This window comes from Eupeodes corollae, chromosome 1 (genome assembly GCF_945859685.1).
Source record: "Eupeodes corollae chromosome 1, idEupCoro1.1, whole genome shotgun sequence".
NCBI classification, from domain to species: domain Eukaryota; kingdom Metazoa; phylum Arthropoda; class Insecta; order Diptera; family Syrphidae; genus Eupeodes; species Eupeodes corollae.
The window spans coordinates 65,149,185-65,159,314 of NC_079147.1; positions in this window are offsets into that span (position 1 = coordinate 65,149,185).

The following is a 10,130-nucleotide window of genomic DNA, read 5'->3' on the forward strand; positions in this document are numbered from 1 at the left end:
TTAAAATCTTAGCCAAATTTGATACAATTTACAAATATTTAATTTTTAACTTTCTATATAGGAAGTTATTGTAATCGATCCCATTTGTCGAATTAAAAATTTTGATATTTCTTGACGTTTCTAAATAAAAGATTTTTAAAGAGATGCCTGTGCGTGCATTCTTATTACGTTCGTAAGTTCGGGAAGCTTTTTTCGTTGTCCATATCGGAAGAACCATAAGACATGTCGACTTCAAATAAAGTTTGTTTTACAGATAATAATGCAGAAAAATGTATGTGTTTTTGTTTCTAAGGTTTTTCTTTTTTGTAAGAAAAACTGCCAATAAGATTTTTCTCAAGATTGTATTGAATGTTGACAACAATGTTATTTAAGAGAAAAAGGTTGATTACCTTTGAAATGTACAACTAAAATGTAATAATAATTCAAGATATGTGTCTAACGATTGTAAATAAAGCATGAGCACAATTGGGTATGACTGCACCAAATCTTGAGATACAATCATTTTTTGATCGTGAATTACAACGTGAGCAAAAGTTCAATTCTAATGATTTACGTTTATTTGTACAATCGAATGTAACCAAATTTAATATTCAACAAAAACATGTGTATGACACAATTATCCAAGCCGTTTAAAATAATACAGATGGACTTTATTTCTTGGATGCACCTGGTGTCACAGGCAAAACTTGTATCATTGATTTTAGTGATTATTCGATCGGAAAATTGAATTGGCACTTGCATTTTTGGGAATTTCTGCTACATTATTAGAAGGTGGTCCTCTGCATTAAAATTGCATCGAATGTACGGGTGATTGAAACTCCAACTTCCAATATTTCGAAAAATTCTGCTATTGCAAAATTCCTGCGATTTACGTCAATTATTTTATGGGATGAGTGCACAATTGCGAATAAAAAATCAATAGAAGCATTTAACTGAACAATGCAAGATTTATGCGGTAACCAAGAGCTGTTTTGGTGGTGCTTTGATATAGCTGTCAAGGGACTTTCGTCAATCATTGCCTATCTTTTCTCGATCAACTCCTATTGATGAAATAAACGCCTGTTTGAAGTCATTAGTTCTTTGGAGATATGTACGAAAATTGACACTAAACATTGCGTATTCACCTACATAATGATGCAACTGCCCATGAGTTATCAAAACAATTGTTAGAAATTGGTGATGAAAAATACCAATCGACCGAACAATTTGTGTACTATTGCGCAAACTTTAGATGATATCATATCATATCAATGTCATTACTTTTCAAATTCAAGCTTACCAGGTGTAGTCACGACATTTAAATCAATTGACAGTGTTGTGAATGAAGATGAGGCAATGAATTATCCAACTGAATTTTTGAATTCATTGAAACCGGCTGGTTCACCACCGCATTGCTTAAATTTGAAAATTGGTTCTTTGATTATATTATTGCGAAATATTAATCAACCAAAATTGTGTAAAAGCACTACATTGGCAGTAAAGACTGATCTTAACTGGTAAATCAAAAGGTGAAGTGTGTTTAATGCCGCGTATCCCTATGTTTCAAACTGATATGACATTGGAATTCAAAAGATTACAACATCCTGTGCGTTTATCATTTGCGATGTCCATAAATAAGGCCCAAGGCCAAAACTTCACTTTTGTGGTGCCAATGTTTTTTCACATGGCCAACTTTATGTTGCCTGTTTAAAAGTGTTTACACCCAACTGTTTATATTCATGCTCAAAATGGAAAAACTAAAAATATTGTTATCCAACTGTTTAAGACTAACGCATATAGACCCACAATAGTAAGAGTATTTTTTATTATTAGGTTTTTACTATTTGCTGATAAATATAATATAAATAATATATCATTTGGGTCATTTTTAAACACACTTTTTGAAGTATAAGCAAGTTGGGCTACCCAGTTGGGCATTATATTTAAATTAAACACGAATTTTAAGAAAATATATTACCCAAAAACAGCAAAAGTGACACATTTTTGGTAAACTAATGGCTAATTGAAAAGCGCAATGTACGTTTCAAATATCTAATATATAAAATTCTCCTGCCACAGTGTTAGCTGCCATTAGGCTTAACCAATTTAAATGAAATTTTGCTTATATATTCGGTAGGTCTGAGAATAGGTTTTTATCTATTTTGTATGTCCGCAAGTGTTATAGTTTAATTGCATCAACATCGTACACGGTGCAACGATCTTACGATAGTATTCAGTGACGCTATGTACAATAAAGAATTGATTGCTATTGAGGATCTTTGCATTATTTTTACCAATCAGTCATTTCGGTATGCAATTACCAAACCGAAATGCATCTGATTTAATAGACACTGAATTGAATCGTGAACTACAATACAGTACTGTAGAAATCGCAGCGATTGTTGCTCACAATGTTTCCCCTAATGAATGAAGAACAAAGAACCATTTATGACAACATCATGCTCCCAGTTTCGGTAGGATTCTCTCAGGCAAAACATTAATTTTTTTCGCTAACTCTATGCTAAAATAATATCGAATATTGGTATCTAATTGGCTGTTGCATCTTCTGGCATTGCGGCAACTTTATTGGATGGAATTCAAAATAACCCAGACGTGGTAAGAAAATAATTATCCGTGGCCGCAGAGCTGAAACACTGTAAAATTACCATCTGGGATGAATGCACTATGGCATACAAACATTTGCTTGAAGCGTGGAACAGGATATTGAAAGATATAAAAAACAACAACAGACTATTTGGCGGCACTCTGTTACTTCTTTAAGGTGATTTCAGACAAACAATTCCCGTTATTCCGTGCTTAAAATCATCGCCATTGTGGCGTTATGTTGAAAAAGAACAACTGAAAGTAAATATTCGTGTCCAAATGCTTCAAGATCCATTAACTGAAACATTTTGAAAACTACAATTAGATATAGGCGACGGAAAAGTTACTACAGATGCAACTAGATGCATAAAATTACCTGTCGATTTCTCCAAGATTATTGATTCACTAGATGCTCTCATTGACCAGATGTTTAACGATGTACAGAAACAATATACAAATCATGATCACGAATTAAATTTCAAGATACAACATTTGTTACCAGGAGACTTGTTTTCATACAAATATATTGATACAGTTTGTGCTGCTACCAAAGCTGTAAATTATCCAACTGAGTTTTTGAACGCCTTCAATGTCCAATTATATTGGCTTTTGCAATGACTATCAATAAGTGTGGAAGGGATGTCTGTCTACGGCCTGGATTTGAGCACACTCGAGTGGGCAAACCATCTAGTTTGTTTATGTTGGCGAAAGATGGGATCACAAAAAATATTGCATAGTCTATTGAATAACTGATTGACATCGCTGTGATAATTAAAGATATGTACATACTTTTAAAGGATTAATTTTAATTGTTTGGTGATTTATTTTAATATTTTGTCGTCGTTTACAGTGCTCTATAGCCTTTTTACTTATATACCACGTCATTAAACACTTGCAATAAGATATTTATTTCTATCAAAATATTCTCTAGAAATTATTTATATGACAACACCACGTTTGTTGGGTCAGCTATATCTATATATTTTATTAATTATAAAAGTTTTAAATATCTTGAAAACTGAAGTGAAATGAGATTCTGAAGCATCTTATTTGTGACCGTCACACAAAAGTTTCTCCCCAACTTATTTGTTTTTATTTTATATTTTGAGAAATTATTTACTTAAAAGACCTATTTCCTTAAATTCTAGAACCAAATATTTTCCTCTCTATAATTATTAAGTTTTGTTGACTCTTTGAAGATACAAATATTTTCTAGCACCAGGTCCAATCTACGATAATAATGTGCTCCTAAGTATTAAGTCCGAAAAAACTTCTCTTTGTTTTTGATTTTTTGTTGCATTTTTCGCATTAATATAGAAATGCCAACAATAAAAGAATATATTATCTTTGAAAAAAAAGCTAAGTTTCGAAACAATTTTTTACATTTATGCGTGAAAGCAACAAAAACCCTCTAAGCTATTGTGTTTAAGCTATTAAACATGGCATTTTAGAAAACTGTTGCAATCTTGGAATGTTTTAATATGAAGACAAGCATCCAAATTAAATAGTAAGACTACACCTTGCTGGACAAAAAAAGTGTTCTAAAATAATTTAATAACTAAAGTTCTAACTTTAGCCCTTGAAATGTGTACAAATTTTGTTAGCATCTTTAACAAAACATTAAAGAACATTTTTAAGTGGTGACTTAAAGGTCGTCTATATGTTAAGTGTGTGACACCCTCTGATTAAAAGCCTGGATCCGCCCTTGCTTCAAATGTAATGCATTCCCATTTCAAGGATCGTTTGGATCTGGAGACGCTTAAAGATGGAAAAGCAGCCGGTTCGAATTCCAGAGGATTTTTTAAAGTATGGGACGGTCATGCTCAAAGAGCACCTTTTAAAACTTTTTAATACAGTTTTGAAGGAAGAACTGTCTTAAGATGAATTTCGAATTGCTATTATATTTTCAATCCATAAGAAAAGATCGCTATGCAATGTAGCTAACTACAGAGCGATTTGCTTTTTAAATGCATCTTACAAGGTACTTACAACGATGATGCATAAGCATCTTGTTATTTGGATTGATACTTAAGAATGCTGACGGAGTCCTGGATTTAGACCAGGATATTCAGCAATAGATAACATTTTTTATATTCAGGAGCTTGGCAGAGAATTTCTTGAAACAAAGGAAAGAACTGTAAGTATTTTTGTTTGCGCATTATCCAGAAAATTTGCAGCCCAACATTAACAGGGTTTAGCAGTATTGTCAGCTAAAAGTGGTGGTGGACCTAATGCATCTAAGGAAAAATGGAGCTTTAATCGCGAAAATATTGAATGTGTGCGAGACTACAAATACCTTGACATTACTGTTATAAAACAATTTGAATATGGAGAAACACTTGAAAGAGAAATTGGTTAAGGCGAAAACTGTTAAAAATTCGTTTGCTGTGAAATATACCAAACTACGTTACGCTGTTTATAAAAGCATTGAAGTTACAAGCGAAGTTCTTGCTTAACGTTTTAAAATGAATAACTCACTAGCTATTCCTTAAATTATTGCTTAGAACTGGTGCTCCACTATCGTGAAAGTCTTTATTTTATTTCCTGTTCTGTAATAGTTTAATATTGTTTGTATTATTTTCTTACTAACAACTAACACATGCACTTATGATGAGCCTCTGACTGCAAAAGCTTAATACTTTCTGAATATTCTGAAGTGTAAAAAAACCATGTGTTTAGCTTATAAAAGTTTCAGACAACATGTAGAGGAACAATTTTATGATAACTCAATCATTTCTTTTTTAAATTTAAGATTTTTAGAATTAAGGAATTAATTTGAAGGAACGTGGAAAAAAGACATCTTATAACTTTATGGTACGGTTTCTGGATTTAAAGAGCTTTGACAGACTATAGTTGGCTCTGTTGGCTTTAAGCAGCCACCAGCGTATTTTTTTACATTGCTATCGGATCCTTCTTTTTACTAAAGGAACTTAAAAGATTGTACTATTTCACAAACATGCCCTTTAAATTTTGTTTAAATAACACTCGAAGTTTGTTATAGTTGTCTATTGGTCTTGATAAGAAAGTCTCTTATTTTAACTAAGCTTGTTGTATTGGTCATGACTCATGATATTGGTCAAGGTTAACCTACATAAACGTTTCAATTTATTTGTGGTGCGGGATTATAAAATGGCTAACATGGCTTTGTCATCGAAGGCGGTTTTTAAGTCCATAGACATTTTTTAATAACGTCTGATCGATTGTTGATTTGCCAGGATTGAAGTAATATTGATGTTATTCGATAACAGTTTAAGAGTATAGGGTTATCCACTCTTGAAGAATAGAGACGAATATTAAAATAGACGGTACTCAACAACGTGATACATCTATAATTTTATCTATAGCAAAGATAGTAGCTTTCCGACAGTCTTCTGGCATTTCTACATGCTCCCAAAAGTGCACTATAGTTTCATGAATTTCTCGATGGAAAGCTGTCCCGCCATTTTTGATCAGCTCTTCCGCTAAGCCAACCGCACCTGGTTCATTACTTTGTATTAACCTTCTCAAACTCTTTTTATACTTGAACTAGTGAATTCTCAACTTATTTGTTGAGCTGTTTAGGAATTCAATAAAGTACACTTACCGGTGGTCCAAAAAACCTGAATGAATGGTATTTAGATTTCCCTCTCCTTCCTTGAAATATTTCCAACGTAGCGTATATTGCGTTTTATTTTAGATGGATTGGTTTAGCTTTTGCGATTGGTGAGGACCTTGGTTTTGTTTTGTAGCTCACTGATCAAGTTCTTCTACCAATCTGCGTTGTTCTGTCTGAGAAGCGTTTTCTGTTCTTCTGAGCTATCTACCTGTATTCGTCTTTTGTATAGATTGTTGCATCGCAAGGTATGCAACATTATTACGTTCAGTATACTGTATAATTTTCAAAACTTAAAACTATCTTTTCTTCTTAAATTACATTACAACACCGCATTCTCTCGTAAAAATATTTTAGAAATACAGCAACTTGTAACAGAATCAATAACCGATCCGATCTCAAAGATCGTTGAGCAATTGCTTATCAAAAATCAAGATAATCTATTAACAGAACAAGTTTTACAAACTATTTCTAAGCCTTTTTCTAAAGTAAATACCGAATATAAATTTTTTAACAAATTGAAGACCGCAAATTTGTTTAAGTATCCCCAAAACTACATTTTAAGTAATGATCTTTCAGAAGTTATCATTAATGGCAATCCTACATTAGCATCAATTAGCGTCGAAATTTGTCTTTTGGACATACCATTTCAAATTAAGAAGTATTTTGAGAGCTGGGGAGTGTTACAAACAACCATAAATAATATAATTCAACTTAAAAATTCAAATTCCTATCAAAGTTTTGTCACGGGTGAATATTGGAAAAGCATCCATATAGATGAAAATAAAATTACACTTCCACTCTTTATGTAACCAGATGATTTTGAAATTAACGATCCGCTAGGCTCAAAATCTGGTCAGCAAAAAGTTTGTGGAATATATTATAGCTTTCCTGTTATTCCCAATTATCAACATGGAAAACTAGAAAATATTTTTGTTGCTGGATTTATAAAATCAAAAGACATGAACGAATAAGGTATGAATACTTCTTTAAGACCTTTGGTTGAAATTTTAAAGAATTTAGAAAAGAATGGCTTGGAAGTAGAAACTGAAAATGGTGTTTATCACTTATATGTAACACTAGGTCAGATTTTGGGGGATAATTTGGGGCTAAATACAGTCTTAGGATATGTAAAATCATTTTCCGCTAATTCATTCTGTAGAATTTGTAAACGTACTAAACATCAAACTTATTTTGACTGCGTTGAAAGCACTAGCTCGATAAGAAACAAAACTAATTATCAAGAAGACCTAGAACTAAATGATGTTCAAAGTACAGGCATTAAGGAAAAGTCCATTTTAAATACATTATCTCACTACCACGTTACTAATAATTTAGCATGCGACATAATGCATGACTTATATCATGGGGTTTGTAAATACAATTTGTCAAAAATATTACACTACTTTATTTATCAAAAAGCATTTTTTTCATTAGAAGTCCTTAATTACAGAAAGCAGATGTTTTGCTATGGTGATACAGAAATTCAAAATATTAGTCCTCCAATAGAAAAATCTCACATACTAAACAGCTCCTTCAAAATGAGTGCAAAGCAAATGAAAACTTTTATGCATTTTGTTCTTCTCATGATAGGTGACTTAATTAATTCAAATGATCCTGTTTATAAGTTTTTGAGTTCTTTTGTTAAATTGGTAGATATGTTGCTATTACCTAGTTTCAATGAACATCTTTTGAGTGATCTAAAATTAACAATAAAAAAGCATAACGAATTATACCAAAAATTGTTTAAAGAAACATTGAAACCAAAATATCACAATCTTGTGCATTATCCTAGTGTTATAAGGCAATCAGGCCCTTTGAGGTATTTATGGTGCTTTAGATATGAGTCTGCACATCACATTCATAAGCTGTATGCTCATGCCATTACATCTAGAGTTAATATTCCATTAACACTATCAATTAAAGCATCATTCAGATTTTCGTATTGTGCCCTAAGTAATAATTTCTTTCAACCTGAATTTATATATGTTGCTTTGGAAGCGGTTAATTTGGAAAAAGAGTTGTACTTTTCTTTTATAAATGCAGAAATTAATGGATTAAAAACATATAAACGAGCAGGTAGTGTTATTTTTAGGGGAATAACTTTTAAGAGGGAGCATATAGTCACAGTAACGAGAGAAAACGGTTGTGACATTTATGAAATAATTGATTTTCTCGTTAAAAATGATGATATGAAAATGATTGTTAGACGATGGGATAATTTGTCTTTCTCAGAGCATTTTCAATCATATTTGGTTGGAAATGCTAGTCCGTCATATTCATGTACCACTGTTGAATTAAGTTCTATAGATGGACCTCCAATTCACTTCTATTCATTGAACAATGGACTTAAGGTCATTCGGCAAAAAAAATATTGGAAATGAGGAATGTTGTGAATATGTACACTTATGTTATTATTACATATGTATTAATATTAATATTACGTTTTTACATAATTATAAAATAACATTTTCTAATTATTTTCGAAAATACAATTTATAAATAGCTATATAAGAAACTGTAATCTGTAAAAAAAAATGTATTCATTTCAAAAAAATAAAAGTAAAATATTAAAAAAAAAAACACATTTGGTTTTTCTTTTTCTTTTAGAAAACTAATTAAAACCATGTGGAAATCTGCTGGAATCAATATGGAAAACTTATTGAAGGTATGAGAAAAACTCATAGTAACAATAGGAAAAACTTATTGCAACAATGCGAGAATCTTCTGGAATCAATATGGAAAACTTATTGAAAATATGAGAAAAACTCATAGAAACAATAAGGAAAACTTTTTAAAACTATGTGAAATACTTTTAAAAATAATATGGAGAACTGATTGAAAGTAGGTGGAAATCTTTTTAAAATAATATGTAAAACTTATTGAAATTCACAAAAAACAATAAGTTTTTCTTATTGTTTCAAGAAGATTTTCTTATGAAAATTATGAGATATCTTATTAAATATATATGGCCATCTTATAGAATGGGTGTCAAAATTTCAACAAGATTTTCTGTATTGTTTTAATAAGACTTTCTTCTTGGATAAAAACCATAGAGAAATCTTATTGTTTTTCTTCTATTTTATGTGGTGCTTTTCGCTCTGTGTAGCTAGTTTTCATTCATTATCAAACTAGTCGCTTCGAACTTTTCAATTGCTGAACAAATAGAGTTGAAAGTATCTACTAATAACCTAAATACGCCTGACGTATTCTTCTTACGCATAGCCAAATGTGTTACTGGTATTTTGTTGAGTATTGGAGACGTCTTCATTTAAACTGAACTTCGAGATAAAATTAAAAAATTGTACATATCTGTCTGAATTTTTAGTCTTAGGGAGCGGCCCTATATGCTACACTTTATTATAAATAAGGAGCATAAAACTTTCAAAGGCACGGTAATTTCACGTGACAATGATGCAAAACTGGCCCTTGTGATTGTGCCATTTAAGCCTATTAGTATTTTTTTTTGCACATTGGTTAAATTCGTCAGATGAACGTAACGCAGAAAAACAGTGGTTAACATTTGAAGGCCATATATTCAAAGAAGTGAAATCAAGATGATCTTAAGAAGAATTAAATACACTTTCGTTTCTATAAGTGTAAAGAAAATAAGAATTAATAAAAACCTGGTAGCATCGTGTTTTAACCTTTTAGGTTCATTGAACTTAAACCCTAACAAAATTATCAAGAAAAACTTTCCTGTAGTTCGAAATCAATGTTGTACCTTTTAATAGGTGTACAGACTTGATTCAACTCAAAGAAGCCATTTTGACCTACCGCTAAATCCTAACCGTATCGTCATTTATAAAACTTTTTCCAAATCGACTTCTCTATAACTTACTATTATATCCTTTCAAAAAAGTTGTTGTATTTATAGCTAAGCAAAACGAGATGATCGATTATGATGTGGAATCATCATCAATTGAATGCCCCGGAGCCGGAAGGTTTTGCGGTT